Source organism: Cataglyphis hispanica, chromosome 10 (genome assembly GCF_021464435.1).
Source record: "Cataglyphis hispanica isolate Lineage 1 chromosome 10, ULB_Chis1_1.0, whole genome shotgun sequence".
NCBI lineage: Eukaryota > Metazoa > Arthropoda > Insecta > Hymenoptera > Formicidae > Cataglyphis > Cataglyphis hispanica.
In genome coordinates this window covers 3,578,037-3,604,070 of record NC_065963.1, presented here as the reverse complement: position 1 = coordinate 3,604,070, position 26,034 = coordinate 3,578,037, and the positions used below count along the sequence as shown (strand labels likewise).

General features: G+C 36.2%; 1 protein-coding gene across 1 annotated transcript in view; it reads left to right on the top strand.

Annotated features, from left to right (window-relative positions):
* The window catches only part of LOC126852543 (uncharacterized), a 242,805-nt gene that overhangs the window by 3,018 nt on the left and 213,753 nt on the right, over positions 1-26,034 (top strand). The window contains exons 2-3 of the mRNA XM_050597449.1: positions 11,313-11,584; positions 12,331-12,399. The gene's annotated coding sequence lies outside the window, so the exon portion shown is untranslated. The remainder of the gene's footprint in view (positions 1-11,312; positions 11,585-12,330; positions 12,400-26,034) is intronic.

Below are 26,034 nucleotides of genomic sequence, written 5' to 3'. Positions count from 1 at the left end.
GTAGTAGAGTCCGGGGTGGAGGGGGATGGGGGGGATGGGGGGATAGATAGGAGCAGGGAAAGGCGTCCCCTTTCCACTCGCTATCCTCTTGCTGCTGCTGCAGCGCTCTGCTCCCGCGTCTGACCCGCGTCTGTTCCGCCGCGGAGAGATGGGAGAGAATTACAGGCGTTCGCCATGATTCGCCCCTGTCGGCACGCGAAAACGTATACTATGTCGATTGATAGCTATCACAATGACGATTAGCGCGCGTTCGATTCGTTCTCACGAGACTGGAATGCGATTATTTTTAAGGGTACGTATCTCTTTATCCATTCACGATTTTATGTTTGCTTCGATGTAAAGTCTCGATGTGTATTTTCAATATGTATTTGCTATGCGCTTACACACTCATATATATATATATATATATATATACAATGTTTAGCGGACGCCTAAGAATAGCTATTGTGCAGCCACGGTGTATGGCAAGAGGAACCTTTCCTCAGAAGTATAAATCGCGTTGACATTCATCTCTCGATATGCTTTGATATGCACCTTCATGTATTCCGAGAACATTCGACGAAAACGTCGTGTGGCAGAGATCGAATCTACCCTGTCCTGTTTTATTGAATCTATTGTACAAAAGAGGGATGGGAGGGGGTCGATAGCATTCGTTAAATATATATGGAATTTTTTTCAAGTTACATGTAAATGCATCAACATATCGTTGACAAAACATATCGGTTACTTTTAATTCAAGATTTTGTAAAATTATACAAATAAAAATTGCAATCATTAAAAATTATCTTCAGAATATATTTTATATATTATTATACATACAACGCGTATTTGCTGCTTTATAAAATGATCAAGTTATATATTATTATTTATTTATTGTTTTTATTCATACGCACTTAAAAAATTTCAACCTGATATCGTGCGATATATCATGCGAATAAAATTAATAATTAAAAGATAATAAATCGCTTAAAAGTCAAGGCTCTCGAAATTTTATATCGCGCCTGCGATACATTTCGGACATATCAATCTCATGAAATCGATACATTATTCTTACTTTATACGACTAAATCGCGTGAAATATTCATCTCGAAATATTCGCCTCGACATGCTTAGGAATCGTTGATCGTATTAATCGAAATGATCATATTTAGATAGATAATACGACGGAACAGCTTTCCATCGCTGCCTGCTTGCTCGAGTCTTGTCACCCGAATGATAACAAGATGAGTCAGCGTAAACAACGCATGGCTATAATGTACAATATCGCAAATCGAGCGCCGAATATACCGCGTGAAATACGAATAATTCATTGATTCCATGAAATATTAAACGCGTTCCATATTAAATGCGAGAGAAGAATTCTGTTTCTTGACTCTTAAAAAACGATTTATATATCTTTTAATTAAACTTACTCGATCCGGCGATTCGTATATCACTCCGTGCTCTCAATCACGAAAAATTGAGTGCAAATCATACTTAAGTCGGCGAAAAATTCAAAACGCGATGTGAGATTGTAAAGAAAACTAATTTTTACGCTTTTACGAAAGGACTGGGTGGAATGCAGCCAAGATAAGAAAATTTAATTGATTAATATATAATACACCTGCTTTTCTCAACATACGAATGTTGATTGAATACTAATAATTTTTTCGCCTCGGCGCGTTTGTCCTTTCCCTTCGTGTATTTTTATTGTACATTCCATTACGCCGTATCGACATATCGCCAAAGCTACGTTCCACTAATCCAAGTATGTAAATATAAACACGCGTTGTTATTACTTACATTCCAATTCAGATTCTTGAGAGAACTATTCGTGAGAGAGAGAGAGAGAGAGAGAGCGAGATGTCTCTAAAAATAATTTTAATGAAATAATTTATAATTCCGATTTGCTTAATAATGATTTGTAATTAAATATTATATCAAAGCAATTTCGAGACATGGCAATATTCTTCGACTATAGCATTGTAACTTTATTAATTCGGCATTTGTCGTAACGTTTTTTTTTTCGGAGATCTCTCAATCTTTCGAACATTATTATTTCCGATTATCGCGTCGATTAAACACGCAAAGCCCGCAGGAGGTTTAATGGACCTCATTATTTCGACGATGTAAACGCGCATTGTTGACTATGCGTTAATTGAATGACAGCGGATAAATATCTCATCGGTTGCAAGAATAATCGTCATTGTCGTCGTCATCGCTCGTGCCATTCTCGATTTTAATTATCGTTCCTACAATTACATCATAATTGTAGGAAGCAATATATTTTTGCTAAATATAAATTATTCGTATGTATAGTTATTGATGATGTTATAAGCAATATAAGCATTAGATAAAATAAGAGTCGCGTTCATTGATACGTATAGTCACGTTCTCAGGGGAGAACAACAGGCGCCAAAATGCAAGCGTTAAGGTAACACAGTCAGAGAGACAAATGCGATATCGTGCGTCTCATATCTATATCGGAATTTCAATGGAGTAGATGATATTCGGCGATTCGTAGACGCTGGTAACCAAATTGGACCCGTATGTCACCGGCATATCAATAAGCGATGCGCCAAATACTTTGCCGCCGATTTTATTTTATCCGGATGATGCATTCGCACGCGAGTATGCAATAATTTGCTACAAAGATCTACGAACGTCATGCAACGCGACTTTTTTCTATTTTATTTTATTTTTTATCCTTGATTAATATTTGTAGCGATATAAAACATCGAGATCTATGTATCTTAAGGCTTTTAATTGTATTATGATGTACACCATTGTGTGTTGTGAATGCTGTAAAATATTATAATAGATTTCTGTATCTGTTTTTGTTTAAAGCTAACGAGCCGCAATTTTATACAAAATATTTATACGCTTGATGTAAAAAATTTCAATCAACTCAGTCGGAGCCGTAATTTTAATCCACGCGCGTGTTTACATACGTAATTAAATTAAGCCGCAATTATTTGCATTTTTAATTAATGGCCGCGATGAAAAATATTATTAACGACCTACGCAATGCAGCGGGCGCAAACAAAATTCTATCCTTTACATCATGATTGATTTCAATCTTTTATGAAGTCCTGTGTATTCAATAGCTCAACAAAGTTATAATTTAACCAATTAAAATTTACAAAAAGAAAGAATCATTTTATGTGTAATAAAAATATTTATATTGGTTATATTATGTATAACGAGATCGGGGAGCTAAATTATAATAATAATCTACGTACAATAAAAACTGTCGCTTATAATTATAATAGTTATACTGGATACAATAATAACTGAGCTCTCTAATTAACTGAGTGTATTAATTGCGAATCAGTTGCCTTCTTCATGACTCGCATGGGTCCTGGTTCTCGCGGTAGAATTGTCTAGACAATAATTCGCTGAGACTCATAACTTTCATAGAACTAACGAGCTTCTTAATACCGACGTTTTACTTTTGCGAGGGTAATCACGTCGCGCAACGTTATCAAAGAGATGCGCAATAAAAGAGGACAAATGTCAATACAAGATATTTCCGTGAAGGAAATGAACGGTAAAAAGGAGATCGCGCAAAGCGCGGGGAACGAAGAAATCCGAAGGAGGAGAAAGGAGAGAAAGTGAGTTATCCCTCTTCGAACTGCGCGTCGTAGTGACGGGGAAAATAACTCTTTGTTAGGACGAGCCTGCTAATAATGAAGTCGATATTAATCGTTTGCGCTCTCTTCTCTCCTGGACCAGCTCGTTCGTTACCCTGGACGAGTAAATACATGAAACGTATCCGGTAAAGGGCAAAAGGGAGGAGTAGGGACGGGAGAGTCGCCGAGTTATATTAGCCGCGCGGATCGTCGTCGAGATAGACAGACAGTTGCATGTATTTACAGCGAGAGCTCATTACGCGATCTCGAGGGCGTAATTTTTCTTTATAAATAGCTTTCGTGCGCGAATTCGGGGACCCGCCGAGGGAAACCCGCCGAGCTTGTGACGTATGGACGGCGTGTCGGCCACGATAAAAACTTTAACTGGCCCGAAAGATGATCCGCCTCGTTTCGCCCGCGGCAACTAACAATAGATCGCTCTGCTTTCGCGTTCATTCTTCTCTTTTTCTTTCTTTTCTTTCCTTTTACTTCTTCGTTGGATTCGAAGAAGAGAGTTGCCATCGAGCACGCGAATTTCGACATTTCGTTCCTAGGTCTATCATGTGCACAAAGAATTTGCCATAAAGATGAAATTATTGCATTTCTTATTATTAACTCAGATTTCGTCTCATATTATTTTATGAATTGACTTTATATTTTTTTATTTACATCTTACAAGCAAATATTTTATTATTTTATATTATCTAACGGACAACGAAATTTTGGATATTTTTTTTTTTATATTATCTGTAATATATTTGTATTCTCCCGTTTCTAATATTTAAATGACTTTAAAAAAGTTTTTTTGATATGTATAAAAAAATTTAATCTCATTAAAAATTATATATAAATATATATTTTTTACTATATTATTATTTAAAAAAAAAATAGCATATGAAGAATTATAGGGCATATTATATATTCTTACTTATCCAATCTATGTCGTTCTAATCGTCATGTAACTATTACAAGAGCATACAGTTACGAAATTGACATTTCAATTACATTATAATCGAGTTTGATCGTAAATACTTTGTCAGTATGCTTCTACCTTTCCTTTTGGTCTACTTGTTATATATATATTTGTAACTTTTGCTCTTTCCTTCTCTTTCTCTCTATCGCTTTTTCATGTACATGATTGCGTTGTAACGTAAATACGAGACTTTCGATATTTGATAATCGTTAACCGCGAATGGTAATGAGTTCTCAGTCTGCTATGATTTCGTGTCATCAATACACGCGACTGTTACAAAAATATATCTCGTCTCTACATATACCTCTAGATATGTCTCTAAAATATATCTATTATCAGATCGATCATTTAATTACATTACAACTTTCCCCCGCAACGCGATCGATCCTTTTAGATTGGAATCTCAAGTCGCTTTTCGTCTGCTCAACGATTCGATTCTTCGCGAATATCGTGCATGTTGATTTACGAATTCGGAGTTTTGGAGTACCGCGAGCGACGTGAGTGTATCTGACAGCGGATGTCTACGCTTAATTGCGGAAAGCGGCAGATTGAAACTTTTTCCCGTACCACTCGTGTCAAAATCGTTTAAATCCTCGAAATCTAATTATTGTGTAAACGTAGCACGAAAAGTTTCGCTTTATCTTTTTTTATCTTTTTTTTTTTATGAACTTTTGTAGCTTCTCCATGAAGCTGTAAATGATAGATTTACTAAAAGTAAACGTTGGAAGAGAAATAGTATATATGTATACAGAGGAATTAGATAAATCGTATTTTAAATAATTAAACCTATTAAGAGAGAATAGATGATATCAATGTATTATATTTTGAGAGAACCATTAGCCATCTTTTGCGCGCTTTATATTTAAGTAGTATATATCTACGCGAGAACTCGTTTGTCAGAAAGTGGCCGGGATATGGAAATGGAAGGATACAATCAAGATTACGTTTGCGCTTTACATACCTCGAGATAGCACAAGAAACCAAAAAAAAGGTGAATGAAAAGCGCCAAGCGCAAAACATTTGATATAAAATAATATGTTTCATCGTTGATTATAAAAATTATGACATTAAAAAAGATGAAAAGAAAATTGTGACAAATAAAAGTTCTTTGCAAAAATGTAATAAAGCATAATATTTAGTTTTTATTATTACATATTTCGAAATTATAAATGTTATATTTTATAAAATACGGATTATATTCTACTTTATAATATTCATGTATAAATATTTTAATATAAAAGTAATAGAATTAATTCGAAATAAAAAAAATTTAATGCAAAAAACTTGGTATCAAAAAGGACTTGAATATCTTTCGGCTTTTTTAAAATATTTTTTATCTTATAACACAATTTTCATAATTCATCCATAAATTGTCTCTTATAATTAGAAAATAAAAATTAAATTATTAATTAAAAAATTAATTTGATTTACCGATATGATGCGCAACAATGAAGTAGCAATACATAATTTGATGTAATCAATAAAATACATAAATTATATTTACAACTTATGTACGTATATAAAATAATATTGAAATAATTAATGTTTTAAAAATTAATTATTGCGCGTAATTAAATATTGTATTTTTATTATTTATTTGTTGTTGAAACAAATATTTCATTTAAAAATTCCATTACACATTTAAAAATAAGATCTAAAATGTTTTACGTATATGTTATATTATATAATGATATAAAATGTATTATTATCAAAAGATAAAATTGCATAAATAAGCAATTAATTTTTTAGCACAAATAATAAATTAAATAATTTATAAATTGTTTTATATAAATATTGCCAATTAATTATCTGGTGATATAAACGTAAGAATATCACAGTTATTTTTATAGGTAAAATCTTGATATAGGTAACGAAAAAACATAATATATCGATTAATAATACGTGTGTTTGACGGAATTTAACACTTTGAAAATCCATTATACTTGCAATAAAATTAAATTTTAATTATATATTTTTAATGGTTATTACGTTTTAATTAACTATTGTATTAACGTGAATCTCAATGTCATTTTTGCATTTTTCAGTTACTAATGAAATCGCGAATACAGATTGACTACGAATCAAATCGTAACATGTTTAATTAAAAAATACAGTCGTATTTAATTACATTTTTATGCTTGTCAATTACTTACGTGAATAAAAATTCAGCGTGTGCACGTTATTATTTGTCAAAACAAGAAATTTATTCCATCGAATTTTGTCGTACATTATTTTTTGTCGACACATTCAATTATATTTTTGAGTATTTTGCAATTTGCAAATATTTATCTTTATCTATAATTTGTATCTTATCTCTTCACGCTCTTTATGCTATTACGCGAGATAGTAAAATTGCTTTTTCCGTTGCTTATATAATAAAGTGCGCGTCACGTGCGATTAATGTCGGAGTGTCATACAAAATGCCACGCGATCATCATATTTTGCTCATTAGTGCACGGGCGATCTTAATTAACCATATTTTCGTGAATGTCATGAAGGAACAATAAAGAGTGAAGGAGAGAAGAGAAAAAAAAATGACATATATATTATAAGAAAACAATTTATAATTTATTTAATTATTTAATCTATTAATTGTAAAATTTGCTTGTATATAGCTATTTATTATATGTATGTAATACACAGTGAAACGGTATTAGGAGGTAATAGTAATGTTTATTCCGTCTTTGAAATATAATGATAAGTAATAGATTGTATCCGTTAGCTATTGCGCGCGTTGATCCTTTCATAGCTTTTCAACATAAGCTTCTCGGTGGAATAGGTTTTTTCCGTGAAACAACTCCTTTACATCTATTATGTATGAATCTGATACGTGGAATTGATTTCCATGTTAAAAACCGCCTGTAATATTCAGTATGCTACGTTAGCCCTTTAGGGTACCAATTTGGTGTAACGTGCGTTTCAAATTCATGCATGAATAATAGATCCGTGTATACCCATCGTTGGCGGTACCTATATGCGGGTTGGTAAACGGGCGAATGCTCATTTCTTTTTTCGATACTATCCGCCTCTATCTCGGCAAAGTGAAATTAAAACTGCTGGCTGCGCAGACATGCGATTTTTTGCCCAAGAAACGTTTGAATATGACCAATATATGTTTTGCTTATTAAACAATAATATTGAATCTTTCATATGCAATATTTGTAAATTACTCTGATGGATTTAAACTTAAATATGCAACTAAGTAAATTATTGTGTTGTGAGAAATCATATCTTCCACATTTTGAAAGATAAAAACGTAGCTTACTTTAGCTTTTTTTTTATATAAAACAAGAATTTGCACGAAAAATTTCAAATATTTAAAACTTTTACTATTTATAAATAAAATTGATTAGAGATATAAACATGTATCACAACACGTTTCAAAATATGGGTCAATTATGAAGGTAACGGAATTATTCAAAGTTGCTTGAGAGCAAATACATTTTTTTTTTTTGTATTTTTGCTAACTTTTATAAGTGACCATATTTTTTCTTTTATTTAGTAAATGTGAACATGGTCCTTTGACGCGTTACATCGTTTTGTGAGACGCGGTGGACAGTTAAGAAAAAATTTTGTAACTTTTTGTCAACAGTTTACGTATCTTAATATACGTATCTTAAATGAGCTTGAATGCTTTATTTCTGCAAACACTAGTGTATGTCATTAAATGAAAAATCTTTTAAATGATAACGCGAAATTGATACGCAATATAATTTAGCAACGCGAAAATAAAAATGTGGCTTATTCATTAGTTTATTCAGCGGAAAATTTTTGTCCGCAAACTCGTGTGTTTTGTATACTTATTAAATAGATAATAAATTTTTCATGCTGAAACATTTTACATATCTATCCAATATGAAACTAAAGTTTAAATAGCATACGTTTAATATAATCCTCTTCTCGATTGATAAGAATTTCTGAACATTCGTAACGAACATCTAAATTTATAATATTTAAGTTAAATTTATAATTGTATAAATAACTTGAACAAATCCTGCATACTCTTCTATTAATTTTGCGCTTTGCTCTAGAAAAAGATGTACTCTGCGAATTATTTCGGCATAAATGCTTCATGGATCGCACACATGGCGTTGAGTATCGTGTTTGTCGACACTATCCGTGCTAAAAGTTTGAGCAACCCCAGATAACTAACTTTCGTCTTTAAGACGTGCGAATGTGTACATTAAGATCCTTATACACAAGACGCAACTCGACTACATCCCTTAGGTCTTGTGCATCAGGTCTCTTCCTCTTCCTCTTTTTCGTCTCTCTTCCTCTCTTTCTCCAGAGAAACGGGTCGATCGCGTCGACTGATACAGTGGTACTTTCTAATTAACTCTCTGAATTTCCTTGCACGCCTTCGTTGCAGTGTTATTATCCTCACCCTTCGAAGACTCGCATTGTTTGCACGTCTCTGTCGAACGTGAATTTTATCGATCGAATGGCAGTCTTGTAATTAGTAATAGCTCTCAAACTGATATTTAATGTATTTGTGAAAAGTAGAGAAACAAATATTCAGTTTTGCATGAAAAGTTTGAAAAACTCCAAAACCGCTTTGACTAAAAATTAATTTTACTTTTAAAAGAAATAAAATTAATATAAATTGTATATAAAATAGAATGAATGCTAACTTTTTTTTTTAAATTAATAATTGCATTAATGATTACATTTAATAGTTTTTTTGATTAAAACTTCTTATAAAAGATATGATTTGACATAAAGCCCAAATGATGTATCTAAAATTTCCGAGATGAAATGCTCTCATTGAAATGCTTGAAAGTGCGCGATTCGAAGAGAAGAAGAAGGAGACGGAGGAAAAGCTTGATTTTCCACACGATGAAGAATGTCCGAGAAGATGTTCGGTATTTCTAACATAGTTTCCCATATTCGGATGGAAAGTGAAGTCGCCTGGGATGACCCTCGACTCGACGATATCTGACGCGCGGACGCAGTGGTCCCATGAGCGTTTCACCCATCAAAGTGGTTTCATATGTATCTTACAACTTTAAAGTCGCCGTCAGATCAGTAAAATCGCCATTCGTTTTTCTTTCATGTCGCGCTCGTTAGAGAATAGATAGATACATTTTTATATTACATGCTCGTCCATTGCTAGAGAATCGCGAATATTAAAAAAAAAAGAACAGTTTTATGGGCAGCTGTTCTTTTTCCGGTTCTCTCGAAAATTTGCTAATCGCCGGACCGTGTTGGGATTTGTCGAAATTATTTTGTCGTTGATGGCGTATAATACGAACCGCGAGCGAGAGCGAATTAGGCACAATCTCGGGGTATTACATTGCATAATTACATACCCACTTCATTATTGTATATCAGAGGAGAGAGAGAGCCGGATCCGCGCGTCTCTGCCGGGCCAGATCAAGCCGGATCGGACGAGCGGATGACTGGCGGTTAAAGCTTGGGCTTGAGGGGGAATGAAAATTCGGTTCGACGTGCAATCACTGAATTTCAGACACGTGTACGTCAGTAAATTGCCGCCGATACGGAAATAATATCGGGTGAACGCACGACTCGCGAATACATGCGTACTCGCGCGCGAACGAGCGAACAACGCGCGTGCGTGGATGCGTGCGTGCGTGCGTTCATCTTCCGTGTTACGATTATATATTTATATACACACGAGGGATTCGATTACACGGATAGTCGACGCTTGCGTCGATGATGTTGAACGTTATAATTTTAGGGGATAATAAATAGCGCCGGGATTGTGTACCCTGTGCGCTCAGCGGCGGACCTACATACCTACCCGAATTCGATGTAAATATTCATGGTCGTGATACGTGTGCGTGCATGCGTATGCACGGTCGCGAGGATTATTGTCGCGGATGAACCGTGGCCGTGGCACAACCTGCGTGTTATGCGCGTGTACACGGGTCGGTTTTAAGCGGCCTAACGTTTTTCGCGCGTTAAAACTATTGAGCGGAGTGGGTGTTGCCGGAGTATTCCACCCTACAAAATTGTGGCACGTTTGGTGGCTCTAATGCTCGCATTTTCATCCCCATCGCGTATAATACTGATTTCCGCTTACGAGAACGCCGTTCGACGACCTGCAGATTATCTTTTTCCGTATATATGACACGCCACTGCATGTTAATGCGATTTGTCATTCTCCTCCCTCTCCCAACGCGTGCATGCAAATATTTTTTTGTTTTTGAAATTTTTATGAAGAACCGAATGAATAATTTAATTAACAATGTTGAATTGAAAAGCTTGATGCATATCTCTAATTGCATTAAGGCGTATTATATTATGCAATCTGTAAATTATTTCGACATTTTTTAAAAATAATTTTTAATAATAATAATAATAATAAATTAATTTTTAATTTATCGAGATTTTAAGTATTTCTCTCGAATAATCTTAGACAATAATATAATAAATATTCTTCTATATTAGTAAGAGAGAGCGAGAGAGAGAAAAAAAGCTACTACACTTTTCCTTGAATTTCCCTATATTTTGTGATTGTAAATTTTTTTTTTATATTGTAAGTTAATAATATCATCCTGTATTGAAGTATTATACAGAATTAATAAAAACTTTACACAATTATTTTTATTCATAATTATAAAGGATTGTAATATTTGACTTATCACACAAACAGCACAAATCATCGTGAAATCTGCATAATATTTGCATGAAGTCGTCTATTGAAAGTAAATCAGGTATTACATTCCGGAAACGATCTATTGCATTTTAATTAATTTTAATTTCAGAAGTGTTATGCTAAATGTCGCGCGTCCATTTTCAACGTGCCGCGAACGAGTCATTAGTCATGTTTTAATTACTTTTAATTTCGAAAGTGCCGTACATAAAGTGTATCGCCCGCATCCGGAATTGTCGTGCAAAGTGTTTCGCGTTTCCGGGCGTCTCGCGGACGGTTTACGTTCATGCGGTCGTATTATCATAAATGAGTGCGACGCAACAGCAGGACAATCTGACAACGTGAGAGGAGGAGGGGACCTAGGAGGCGTCGGACGATGACAGAGTAAACAAATTTATTATTTATATATCATTTGTTATATTTAGTGTATTTACTCTACCTAATTTATTTAAATGAGTTAAACAATTATTAATTGAGAATTAGACAACAATGTTACATGTTTCTTATAAAGACAATTAAGAAAAGAAAAAATAGGTTTTTTTTCGGAAATTATATATTTATTCCATTAAATATATGTTTGATGGGTAACTTGGCTGTTTATATTATATATGTAATTAAAGAAAAATTATATTAAAATGAGATTTTTCGCGAATGCTTTAATACGATTAAATCATCAGATTTATATTACTTATGTATTGTATAAAAAACACAATTTTGATGCAACGAATTGCGTAGATGTAATCATAAGATATTAATATTGATGTGAAACTTAATAAAATATATATAACGTAGGAACATGAAAAATTTATGATTGAATAGTACACACTGGTTGTGCAGGAAATTTGTTATTTTTTCGAAAATCTCATGTCATTTATTGCCTCAGCCTTAATGTTTTTGAGATGAGATTACGTATAACAACGAAATATAGGTTTAGAATAAATAGAAGCATAAATATGAATTCTCGATTCGCGCTAGTAAAATTTGTTTTTATCGTTTTTTAAATGTTTTATAATCTCATATTTATATCGTACATATTTAAAGGAATATAATATTGTTTGATTACGATAACTTGTATCCGAAAAAAATTTGTAATATTTTCCATCTTCAAATGAATTTTATTCTTTTTTCAGGTTGCACGTGGCATCGACGGACAGGAGGAATTGCAACCATTCTGGAATAGCTTGTTAACGCTTCTTTCGGTAAGTAATACAAATAATTTTCCGATAAAATACAAAAACAATGACATTTAATAAGATATTATCTAAGAGATTAACATGCTATATGTTTATGCGCAAATGTATAAATTCCATGAACACACAAATGTTCGGAGAAAGAGATATCATATATGTATCGTATATAGAATTTTTTTTTTTTTTTTCGAATAATAGATACAGCGAACGTGAACATTTTCGCATATTCGCCTCCGATCGCGTGTTATTCTTACACGATATATATCTATCCCGATGCGGAACGATGTATCGCAGTGTGGTAGATTCAACCAGAAATATCGCTAAGTCCACAAACGATATTCACATGTGCGAGAAAAACAATGGGATTCGTCTCTTTGTCGAATGCTACGCATATGCACGATGAAAATGCAAATTTGTAACGAATGTGTATGTGTGTCTATACGCTGTTCGCCGGGGATATATTCGACAAACGAATGATATGGTTCAAAACACGATCTGCAGTGATTCGCAAAGCATAGAGAACAGCCGTCGATAAAATACCCCGGAAATAGGATATTCTTGTCCCCCTTCGAGACTTCGTGTTATAGTAGTCAAGCTGGATAGATGGATGCACGTTTGATATACAGTCTACGCCGATCGATCCACGCATCCTGTTCTACTCGTTTTGCATTCACAAACGAGCGAATGAGACAAACGTATCCCGATTCTCGTCAAAGCTTGCGGCCACTCGTTTAATCTGCCATAAAGAGCCTTTATTGTTGCTTTTTAATGTCCAATCGCGCATAATTTTTATAATGTATAGATAATGATGTCAATTATTACATAAAGTATTATTATTAACAATCTAGAAGCAAAAAATAGCGCGTGATTTATATTTGAATAATTTTCAAGGACAAGATTTACTAGCCAAGGTCTTGACTCAATTTAGGGCCAACCACATTCCGCTGTTTCTCACGGATTTTACACGCATCCGATTAATCTTGGTATCCTTAAAGTATACATAAACGAGCGGCGTCGGTCCTCGTTTCAATTATTACTGAACTGCCTTCTGCCAGTCAGCCGGAAACGCAGTAGCGGACGGCGAGCAGCTTGATTTCCCGCGCCGCTTATACTGTACAAGGTTTCACGGGACTGAAATTTCGACATTACGCGCGAGGTCGGTCTCGAGTAGGATATGGGCCTTGCATCGTTTATGACGGGTTTCTGATTCGGAGATGAGTGTACGTGGGACGCATAAGATAGGGTCTCACCTCGGCAAATCTGCACGTGACCCTAATACGGGTTACCGCGTCATCCGGATTCGCACGTTCCCATGTGCATCCTAAAGTCTAAACACTCCTATATGAGTCGGGGGCTTTGGTCGGCGCCACACTTGGCCGCGCACATACATACATAGACAGCCGAGATGCAAAGATGCATATAATATATCGATGTATATCGTCGCGTATATGCGAGATACGTACGTGCATTTTCATAAAACGACCCCAGTCATTTTTAGAAGATCGAGTCGTTGCGATTTTTCAAATCAAATTGTTCTCTCCGATCTTTGCACGATTTTTATTTTATTGTCTCGATCTGAATTATTTTTTATTTTAATATAAAAACGCGGTTCACAAATTTAGATTAGCAATGTATCGATCGCCTGCATAATTCGCAATCGCGTATCGCGCGTACTATTTCTACGAGGTAATCTCGTTGCATCGGGTGTGTTTATCAAGGCATGGACATGCAAGTGGGCTATCTTTTTCGTGGACACGGACGAATGCTGATGCGGCGAGGCAAGATCCTTGGATATACACGGTGGTTCGTGGATCGCGGCCGGCTGGTCAGTCTCGCTGTTGTTTTATTCAAGAAGCTGAATATTGAAACGAGAACCAATACCGGCCATCCGTTTCCACACGGCGAGGAAAACGGATGCGCTTATATCCTCGCGCTTACATAAATGCGCCCGGAAGCGGTCTATATGAGGGAATGCGTCGTATCGGACCGCCTGCTCTCGACAGGCGTCTCGTCAGCGGCAAATTATCTGCTTGGCTAATTGATCAGTCGTCTATCGCTGGCGATTACGGTGTCGCTAACGAGCATCCACCGTCTAATGAGCGTCGCGTTATATCGTTCCGTATCGTTTATGGTTAAGTATCGACGATATACGCGGAAACACGGATAATATTTTATTAAAAATTTTGATACAAAAGGACGTTAGAAAAGACGAATTTTTTTATCAATATCGTACTTTTTGCGATTTTATCGCAATAAGTTTATACATTAATATTAAGCTTTACTTTTACTTAAATCGGGCCATATGACGTTTCATATCTAAAATTGACATGACATTTTTAGCATGTATTGTCGATCTTTCCTAATCTGTATTATTATATTATAATCGATAGTTTCTTCAAAATAACGGGCCATTGAAAGACTATCTTGAAATATTTAGCGGATTTATTCGATAAGAAAAGGTCAAGTACTATATCAGACGTAACATTTTACCTTATGCATTCATTCGCTCGGCTTAGACGATATTTTAACTACTTAACATGATTGATAGCCGAATTCGTTTTTATATACAATCGATTGAAGCAATCCATTATACGTTTGATTGATGGATTTTTTAAAAAGAATAAGAATATACATATAAATTGAATTAAACTTTTTTATGAAATTTTATGAAATAAGTTATTAATATCGGACATAAATTAAATAATTAAAAGCAAATAGATATTTTATTTCTTGATGTTTTCATAATTTATATACTTACATATAACACAATCGATAATATATATATAAACACAATCAATTTCATCATTAGCCATGATCGCTTAGTTAATTACCAATCAAATGTGAAATCGGTGAAACGCTCATCCCCGTTGATGAGGGTTTCGTAATTCCTACGACATCCTGCATTATCCTGCACTAACGGCAACAATAAGAGAACGTACCGTCTGACAACATCATTAAAGGCTCGGTGACAACCGAGTTGTCTGAGGAATTAGGATAGCTACAGAATTTAGCAAAATGTCACAGTCGGATCGTGAATTTAAACCTTGTGCAACGGGCGTCCACTTTATCGTATTATCGTCTAAATAGATTCGTGTGTGAAACATAAGCCTGCTCGTATTATTTTATTTATATCTAAATCTTTGCATTTTTCTATATTTAAGTAAAAATGTTTTTGAATAAATTTTAACGCATTTTCAGGGAGATTGAACAGCCGTTCTAAAATTAAAAAACTTTTTTTTGGTACATCAGTTATAGAAAATGTTTTACATTATTGTATATAAAATACACTTCGCATCGGTTATATTTACATTAAACTTGAAATACATTTCAACAGAAAAATATCGTACATATATTCAAGATATTCAGACAGCTGTGACACAACACGGTACAGAAAGAGTACTTTAAAAGACACTTGCGGGAACTGTATCACATGTGTCAACAGCGCGGATCGAGGAATTCACGAGGGTGATATTCCGATAGAGAGAAATAAGTAAGAGGCTAGTTATTCGAGGTTCCCTTTTCCATCCGCGAAAATCTGCAAAAACTTTTCCGATGCGATCTATAAAGTATGATTGATTGTTCCAAGTCGATATTCTATGTCCATTGAGTGCATCGCGGTCGCGATTTCATCTTTTTCGCTCATTATCTCGCCGCGTTTATCACACGCTACTGCGGCTTTGCAACGTAATGCGTAGCTTGCATGCGTATGTACTTATTACGGTACTATATGCGCCTTCCCGTCGCTGTGTTACCTACGTATCTCCGCCACTCGGGAACTGTTGCGAAACGTTCCGCGTCTGAACACGATAATGTAAGTTTCAGCACGAGGGTGTAGCCGTTACAAACATGTCCCTAGATATGTCCTCTGTTAAACTTTTGGGATGAGCTCCGCGCTTCGGGCCAAGGGTTACCAATGGTGAACAACAATTTTGCGAATGATAAATTACAAATGTGTGATAAATTGACAATTTTGTGCGCACGAAGAATATACCTCGCGAAGAATATACCTCGTTGGTTTTTGTCGAAATAATGCACTATGCGCTGCAATAAGAGCTGTCTAAAAAAGCCATGGCACTCACGTGCACATAGTTATGAATGTATATTTGAGAGAAGCAATGTTGGCGGCTGCGCTTTTGCACATGGTATATACATATGTAAAGTGAAATGAAATGCGCCCGGAATAAAAAAAGAATACGCGATATTCCGTTGTATCGACAAGTCCTTTTGACTTTGTCGTATCTGTACGCGGCACGCAATAAAACGCACGAGAAGGCCATTTCGATGCCAGCTACGTATACCTTTAAGTTCGTTAACGTTCAACCAACGCTAGACTAGGACTACACTTTTGCCCGGTGTATTTTCGAGAGGCAATTTCCTTGCGATTGGTTCAGAATGGTTCCATTACACAAGGATATCGATGCGGCTGTGCGGCACGAGAGATGGAATACTGCCACTGCGCGAAATTCGATCTACAATCTGCGCCCTGTCGTCGCATACTTCTATACGATTCGTACAATTGGCGAGGGATACAGTAAGCGATACGAGAATATAAAGATAATCTCTGCAAACAAACGAATATTGTTCACGCGTTAATTAAACATCGATCTTATCTATTTAATTCTGTGCAGTCGAGATTATCTCTAGTCAGAGGGAACAATGAATTCCAAATGCATCAAAAAATTTATTCGAGAGCAGAAAAATATACACTCTACAAGCGAGATTATTTCGTCGAAATTAATTTTTGCGCTTTAATATAAAGATTTCAACACCTTCCTGCCAAGGAAGTCCAACAATAAGTAACAAGAATTTCGCGACGGTGAAATTAAAGTTGGTTGATTACTTTCTTAATTATTATCGGTTCTCTACACAATCGATATTTCTATCTCGCTATCGGTTAAATCCGTTAAAGTAATTTCTCGCCGTTGTACGTTTAGACAAACATTATAGTGCGTCGTATGATATATTAATCATAACTACTTTTTACTATAATGTAAAACAAAGTAAACGCGCTGAAAACCGTCATATGCGGCTGCATTATAGCCATAATGCGAATTTATGACGTGTACACCCTGCAATATTTGCAGCGAATTTGTCATTTCGCCATGCGGTTATTACTTTCTTGTTGCTGTTGTTCGCGGCGGACAATGGCGCACGGTTGCCCTTAAACCAAGAAAAACGAACTTTAAACATGCTAGATTCGAAACGGGAAAGCCGGATAATACGCGGCTAGTGTTCCGCGCTATAAGATAAATTATTTCTGATATATATATATATAACATACAGGTTGTATATATTTTGCAAGACGAGAGAATCCCTAAGCTATGTATATTCAGATACTTTGCTTATAATATGAGTTTTCGAGATGTGTTTGAAATTCCTACTTTATTATTTTTGTATCATTACAATATTTAACCGCCTAAATAATTTAGAATATTATTCTAATCAATCAGTCAAGGATAAATTAATGTATTGCAAAATATATGAAATATTAAATTTATATTTTTATTTTTAATCGCCTTAATATTCACTTAATTTTACGGCGCGGAGAATGATCAATGGGATATTTGCATACTGATTATTACATATTCTCGTAAATTGTCTAATCGCTCCTGTCACGTCCTGCATCTCATAGTCAAGCGCGTAGTTGACTGAAGACATTATCAACAGAAGCACTTTGCTAAAAGGCTCTTACAATTTTGCACGTGACACCGACTTTACGCAAAGTCGAGAATATGGGACCGTCTTTTACATGAGCGTCTATTACAGACGCCGCACTCGTAGTCTGGTATCGCCTTAGGAGATTGCAGGATCAACTTGAGATCTAATGGGGTCTCAACCTATCTACGTTATACTAAAGCGGACTTGTGCCAGCAAATCGGCCGTCGCATCTCCCCCTATTCGTTGCACGAGAGCTTGATTAGAAATAATATAAAATATACATTTACTAACTTTATCTCTAATGTTATTAATAACAATCTGCGCAAGAAAAACTCTCTCTCTCTCTCTCTCTTTCTCTCTCTCTCTCTTTCTTTCTCCTCTTTTGGGAAACATTATATTGTTTAAATAATAATTCTTGTCTGAAATGGACTAAAGAGAAAAGTATCTCTCCAAACAAAGAATCACGGTAGAGTTTGTTGAGAAAAGTTGTCGTGAACTTTGCGTTTAACATCTGCGAATGAACTATATCTGTTTTGAAACGTGACTGATAAAAGACGCAGTAACAGCTATCATTTATCAGAAGTTGTACTCGTCATTATTCAAAAATATTTAATACATGATTTATATTTAGTTATAAATCTATATTTAATTATAAATCTGTACTTAATTATATGACTAAAAAATATCGAAGTATATATTCGTATGGTTCGTTTGTGCGAATAGCTTATGAAATAAAGAATATTCCATCATTGGTGCGATCGCATTCAGTGACCAACATTCTCGCGATGACTAGACTTTATAAAAGAGAGGAACTCTCCGCATATGGACCGCCACTTACAGATAAAGCTGAAGGATCGATCCAAAAGGTCCCCACTCTCCTCACACACGCAAGCGCAGCAAAACATTGTCGCCGTGTTTATTTTACATATTTTATAAATGTGCATACATGTATGCGCCGGCAAACGGCCAACAATTTGTTTTACTGTCAATTAACGGTAACTATTATTATTATATTAATATTGCTATCAATATTGCTTTTGGAAATAAATTGTATCAACTATTTATCCAATAATTTTAATCATCCTACTTTATATTATGGCATTTTATTTAATTTTCAAGTATCAATAATTAATGTAATTTTTTTTAAATTGGAAATTAGGTTTTTATGGACAAGTTTTTATTTTTAGAGATTAGATTTGTATCGTTTTTGAAAAATTCAACCAGTGACATAGACATTTATTAAAAAAATACATTTATTAAATTAACTAGTATTTGATTATTAGATGATTATAAGATCGTAACATCCAAAGCAATTAGTCCACTTCATTCTATCCTCTTGATTGGTACTCACAGAATCTGAGAAGATCTTAGCAAGCCCGTTCAAGATACAGTTTAACTGTGCAAAATCCGTCGAAACTTTCGTGTGTATTTCTTGTATGATGAATCGCGAGTTCATCTCTGATGAGATGTTTTTTTGTACATATGTACATTTCGGACAAATATACTTATCTAGCTATCCACCTACGTTGCTCGGATGTTAACGGGTCACAGTCATAAGGTATTCCGGAAACGAATGCGGATTTTCTGCAGGATCCTCGCAAATTTCTCTATTTCACGGATGATTTGCCCGCAGCGGAGGTGGGCTTTGTCGCGCACAAGTCATACTATAGGAGAGCATGTTGAAATCGACCTGCGCTAGTAGTCATCATCGTCGTCTTGTCCGTCGATTTGACTCCGCGAGTTGATCCGCAACATCGTAAATAGCTCATCGTTAAGTCTTTTACTCGTGAAGCCACTCGTCGGCATTGGATTTTTCTGGCTGAAGAAACACGCGTTCTCTTTCTTCGTAAAAGCGAGCTTGCTAAGATCATTATTGAATCTCTCTGCAAGGATATGCATGATGGTAATTCCATCGATGCAATTTGGTCATTAAAGAACATTTGAATTCTCACAGCAAATTATATATTTGCTGTAAATTCTTTTTTTATAATATTGAAATTTTATAAAATTTTTTTATAATATTGCTTTTATTTGTTTTGTTATGACATCAATATAAAATTATATGTTTCTTATTATTTATTTGCTATTTTCTTTTATTTAATATCGTGCTCATTATTTTGCGAATTGATTAAACAATTGATAAATGATTTAAACAGCAGCGAGATCTTCTTTCATGCAAAACATTATGTACTTTGCACGAAGGAAAGTCGAGAGTCATCTATCTGCCAATGGCGCTGCTTTCGGTCAGCTTTAAAACTTCTTTGGTGATAGTTTGTCGAACAGCGGGGCGAACAAGCGATGCTTAAGGTTCTCTTCGTGCCAACTTCGACTTGGGAAACGCCGACAGAAAAGTAGATAAATCAATTGCTTTCCACGCGGCTTGAATACGTGCGCTTTAGTCTAGCACATTTTTTTCGGAGTAAAGTGCGAACTGCGAATGATTGAACCATTAGTAATAATTTTGAGAACAGTTGCATTTAACATTAACAGTAAGCGCAAAATTTATGCTTATATAATTTGTATTTTTTTAAGCAAGATTTTTTTTTTTATGCCATGTATTACAATTCTAAGTTCAGTAAAATTTTGTGTTCAGTAAATTTTTGAGTTTAGATTGAATAAGAGGATTAGCTCTACTACTGAAAATTTAAATTATACAGAATATCGCGGGATAAAATAGATTACAAAGTGACAGATAATGTCACTTGAAACTGTATAATAATATACTTTATATGAATGATTGCATTTGGATTATTCAAATGTGAGACTAACAAAAAAATTAAAAGGTTATTTTATTTTGGAAAAAATTATCAATAATGTTTTTCTTTTTAAAGCTGAATTGAACTGTTTGAATTGGCAATACATATAAAAATTCAAACGACAATTGTTTTCTATTGCATTAGAAATCCGTAATGTTTATCGTTAAAAATTCATTAATGTTTGAAGAAATAAATTTGCAGTTAATCCGCAGAGGATCTCGATGCTGACGCGAAACTATCGTAATAACGCGGTATGATGTATAAAGATGTAAAACCTAGCAAAGTTCGCGAAACTGACGTTCCTGTAATTAGATTCAACGGTGCGAAAGGGCGACGAAGGGCAGCGGAAACTTGCCCCGATCCAGCTCGGTTAGTGATTATAAAATCCGCCTGCAGGCGGTACCGCAAGTTCTGATCTTTCACATCTTTTACAGCGCTATTTACATACGTTCTCATACTCTGAATATCCTTAACAGATGCGTATTGTTTCAAATAATTTTACACAGGCATCTCGAATCTGATTGGAAAAATTATGCGTGTCAGGGATATGAAAGCGAGGCGATTGATCAATATTTTATCAGCTGGCAAAATGTCAAATAAATATAAAACATTTTTATAGACAACACGCGATAGACAGCGATAGACATATTTTTCATGATGAAATAGGTAAATTTACGACAAAGTTATAACTCAAAAATCTAAATTAAGAGAAAAAACTCGCGGCAGAGAAAATTCTTAAATTATTAATTGAAGCGATTTCCTTATCGAGCGTAGCTTAAGTTACTCCAGAATAAATTTTTGCGTTTATATATATATATCGGATTGATCGAGACGCGCAGACGATCTCTCGGCCGGCACATAAATTTATGCTAAATTATAATGATCGGATGAGTTCTTATCTCGATATTCCACCTTATATCGCGGCGTACGTGCGCGGAAGCGCAGGAAGCGCTTCACGGAGCGGGAGAAAAAAAAAAGCGAGTCGTTATACGTTGAATCTCCCGTGCATCGTTTGATCCCTGGCTCCGAGACGGCGATGCGGTTTACGTATAGCGGCGGTATATACGTCCGGAGAAAATGAAGGAAGTACCTTTGACGTTAATATTTCCCCGGCATCGGCGAGCACGTTCCTGTAAACCGTGAGGCATTAAAAGTAATACATAATTATTCACGGTTCATTTCGTTTTCCCATTTCCTATGTGATGTAGGCGTGTACGTGTACGCGCGTTGCACGGCTGTGTGCGACGAGTTCTGATCTCGCCATCACCGGCAGCTCGTACACCAAAGAGGGACAAAGAAAGAGGGAAGAAAAAGAGCAAACCTGTAATGGAGGTGGGTGAATTTAGAGAGAAAGAGACAGAGAAAGAGGGTGGTGGCGGAGACGAGATCTGACTGTCTGCAGGCTTGTTTCTGCGCGCTTTCAGCACATGCATTCTACTCTCCCGCCTCCCCCGCCCCTCCCCCGCAAACCGTGGACGAGAAGCAGCTGCGCGAGCGCGAGTTAACCAGCTCGCGAGTATGGCGAAAATAACGCCGTGAAAATCCGCTTAAGCGGAAACAGCCCGTCATCGTATTGATCCGTACCGTTACCATCCCGCAGAAATGAAAGATGAAATGAAAAAAAAAAAAGAAGAAAAAAAAAGAGAAAAGAAAAGATAAAAAGAGAAGAAGAAAGGAAAAGGATACAACAAAAAGCTCATTTCGCCGGACGTGCGGTTGAATTTATACCGGGTGGGTATAGGACGCGATGTATCGCGACAGTGGGATGGAGAATTAAACGACGGCTTACAAATGTATGTATGTGCGCGATCGAGTCTCTCTTGCACTTCCCCGGCACGTAGGTCCAATTAGCATAACTAATATCGAGTGCGACGCTGCTATACCTCTTTCTGTTATCACGTGATATAATCCCACCGATATTTTCCGCCCGTATAATCCTTTGGAGAAAACGAATTATATACTTTAATTAAATAATTAGCCATTAATGAATCCATTATTAATGAATACGCGCGAGTCTGATATTTCAAAAGACTGCAAAAAAATAAACTTCGATTAAATATAACGATTATTATATCTCTACGATATCATCGATACTTTTTTTCCGAGAGAGGGACGACGTATTCATTATTATTTTATTACTGTTTAAAATCTCGCTACTTGAAAAAACTTTTGCGAATTTTTGGCCGGTTAATTATTCGCGATAAGATCCGACGCTGTAATAACACAACGGCGGACATTATCGGCGCAATTTTCCGTGTTTCCCGCGTTGAAGTATCGCTCGTGGATGTCGTTAAGTCAAGTTATCTCGAATGCGAATAATTCCGACAACGCTCGCGCCACACCGTCGGATGCTGCGCCTGCATTCTCGTACGTACAGCACAGAGAGCGCGCACTACATTTCACTATATCTCCTGTCATAGCTCGCACGTATGTATATGTATATGTACGTACTAAAATACGTACGTACACGTACGACGATGAGGGGGGGGGGAGGGGGTTCCATACAGCCGAAGACGAGATACACCCGGTGTATGCGCCGCATATACGAGGTGAATATATCTTACGCCGCGGTCCGCCCACACACTATCTCAGATCGCTGCTTATGGCCAGACACGATTCTCCTCGTCGCACCCTCACATTTTTCTCTCTTCCCGTAACCTTTATACTTCGTATTCTAATAAATCGCGATTTGGGTCATCGATGCGCGTCGACGTATGTACGTACCCCCCGGTATCTTGTTGATGCGTGCGTAACAAGCGCGATATACGATCGCGTTTCATTAAACAACATGATGAAACCAATGTTATTCAAGTAGAGGAAGTGCGTGTTAGGTATCTTGCGTGTTTATCTAATGTGAATTAACATGCGTGAGTACATTAAAGCTGAATTAACAAGGTATTTAATTTTTACGGATCAGCGTTATAGGCGATTGTCGGGCATTAATAGCATTTACATGATTGATTAATGCCAGCTATGTCATTAATTATCTATAGGTTCGCTACTATTGTCAACCTAGAGAATTGCCGATAATACTATGCCAATGTATGTAGACCTATCGCATCTACATAATTAATGAATTGTATCGTGAATCTAATTTCCCATTTGATTTTTTTTTCTTTTTTTTTTTTTGTTAATATGTAATGCGATGTCTTGCGGGAAAAATGTAAATTTAAACATTTTACGTAAACACTAAATTTAGAATACTTTTCATCGAAATGGCAGAGTCTTGGAGATCACACTTAAAGTGTGTCGAAGTGACAGGTGTCAATGATGAATGCCATTGCTGGTACGAAGCGTACATGCGGAACGTGAAAACGCGCGCGCGTATTGGGTAAAGAAGGTACATTTCTCTTAAAAAATATTCCCGACGACACGAGGAAAGACCATCAGCATTTAATTTATTCACATTTGACTTATCTTTCATATCTATGTTAGACTGTGCAGTTTCCACAAAGATTTTTAATCACATAAATTTTGTATGAGTGTCTCTTGTTTTGATGCGAGTGTCGATTGCAGAACGCAATGCTGATACTTTTAATAAAAAATTCGAAAGAATTCTTTTCATCATTCTCGCGTTATAATTGAAGAAACTCGAGATTCGATAGTCCGGACGCGAAGCAGCAGCGATTTGCGACGCGCAGACACGCGCTTCATCGTGTCACTCTTTCATTATCATTTAAATTTCCCGTCTTTGACAGGTACCGGCAATAGCGCATCCTTTTCTGGCGGGGGGGAAAAAACACCGCCGGAAAAGGCACTCTGCCCTTTGTTGCGGACACTACCTTTTTCGAGGCATTGTAAAAGCAGTCGTGATTGGCGGGCGAGGGGGCGAAGAAGCGCGGCGAGAGGGTGGACGACGGAGGGTGGCGGCGCATCTAAGGGTGATGCGCATGCGCGCGTCCAAGGGTTGGTCGCGCCGAACAAGCCGTGGCCGCCGTCGAGGAACGTCGTCGTCGGCAGTCGGCATCGGCGAGCCGCGGTTTGTACGTCGTCGTCGCTTTTCCGGCTCTCGCGCGACGTTCCCGGCGTCCAAGCCGGCGAGTCGAGCATTTCTCTTACGCGGCCAAGTAAATGAAAAATTAACTCGCTTCTCTCTTCGCATATAGCGAATTCAACGACAGCGCGAGCGCGTCGCGTGCGCTCGAGAAAATTGCGCCCATTTACGCCCACGGTAAAGCCGTATCGCGTTCGCGGTTTCGCGCGTCCCAGGTGTGGTGAGTGAAAAACGGATTTTTGTGATAGGACCTTCCAACGCGCGGACGATCGGCGCACGCACCACGACCGATCCGGCGCACCGCGGCCCTTCTCGGCCCTTCATCCCCCGAGCGAGTAGAGAATTCGTGACTAATCGGCGAGGCGAGTGGAGCTCTGCAGCATGTAACTGAGCGGATGGGGTGAGTAGTAGTCATTCTGTCGCGCGATCACGGTAACGCGGATCGTGCCGCTTTTGCGGCCGATAATTGTTACTCAATACGTTGCGGTCGCGATGCGGAAAGAGCATCACCGCTGACAAATTTCGAATTACACCGCTGACAACGATGACAATTTTGTGTCGGCAATAGCCGGATCCCAACAAAACGTATTTATCTTTGTCGCAGTAACTATTGCTGAAATATTTCTCCGATACATCGAAATTTATTTCATATATTATCATATTTATATTAACAGTCGAATTAAACGTTCGATTTATCATTTAATTCTTAATATTATTCAAAGATTAAAGTCTCGGATTCTCGGATAATCATATTTAATGTTAAATATATGTCGTGAAAATATAAACTTTTTATTTAATTTTCTGCGTAATGAAAATAATCGTTACATTTTTCAGTTCAATAAATGTAAAAAGAGATAGGTTTGGAACAGAAAATCTAATGAAAAAAAGTTTAGCACTAAACTTGGAAAGGCGAAGAACAAACTTCATTATTACGTAACATCCAAGTAGATATCGAAAGTTTAGATCAATCATCAAAAAGACTATTTAAAACAAAAGTCGGTGGTTTAATTTTCTATGCGCTTGGAATGTAATTTTCATAACTTTATACACTGGATATATGAATGACAATATCGGACAATTTTAGATAAAAGCGTGACAATTGTATCCTGTCATCACATAGATTGTCACATATGAAAACGAGGAATTCATGTTTTTGGCAATAAAATTGAATTCATATTTTCTAAAGTAATATTTTTTTAAATATAATTTATGAAAATTATGCAAAAACGTTAAATG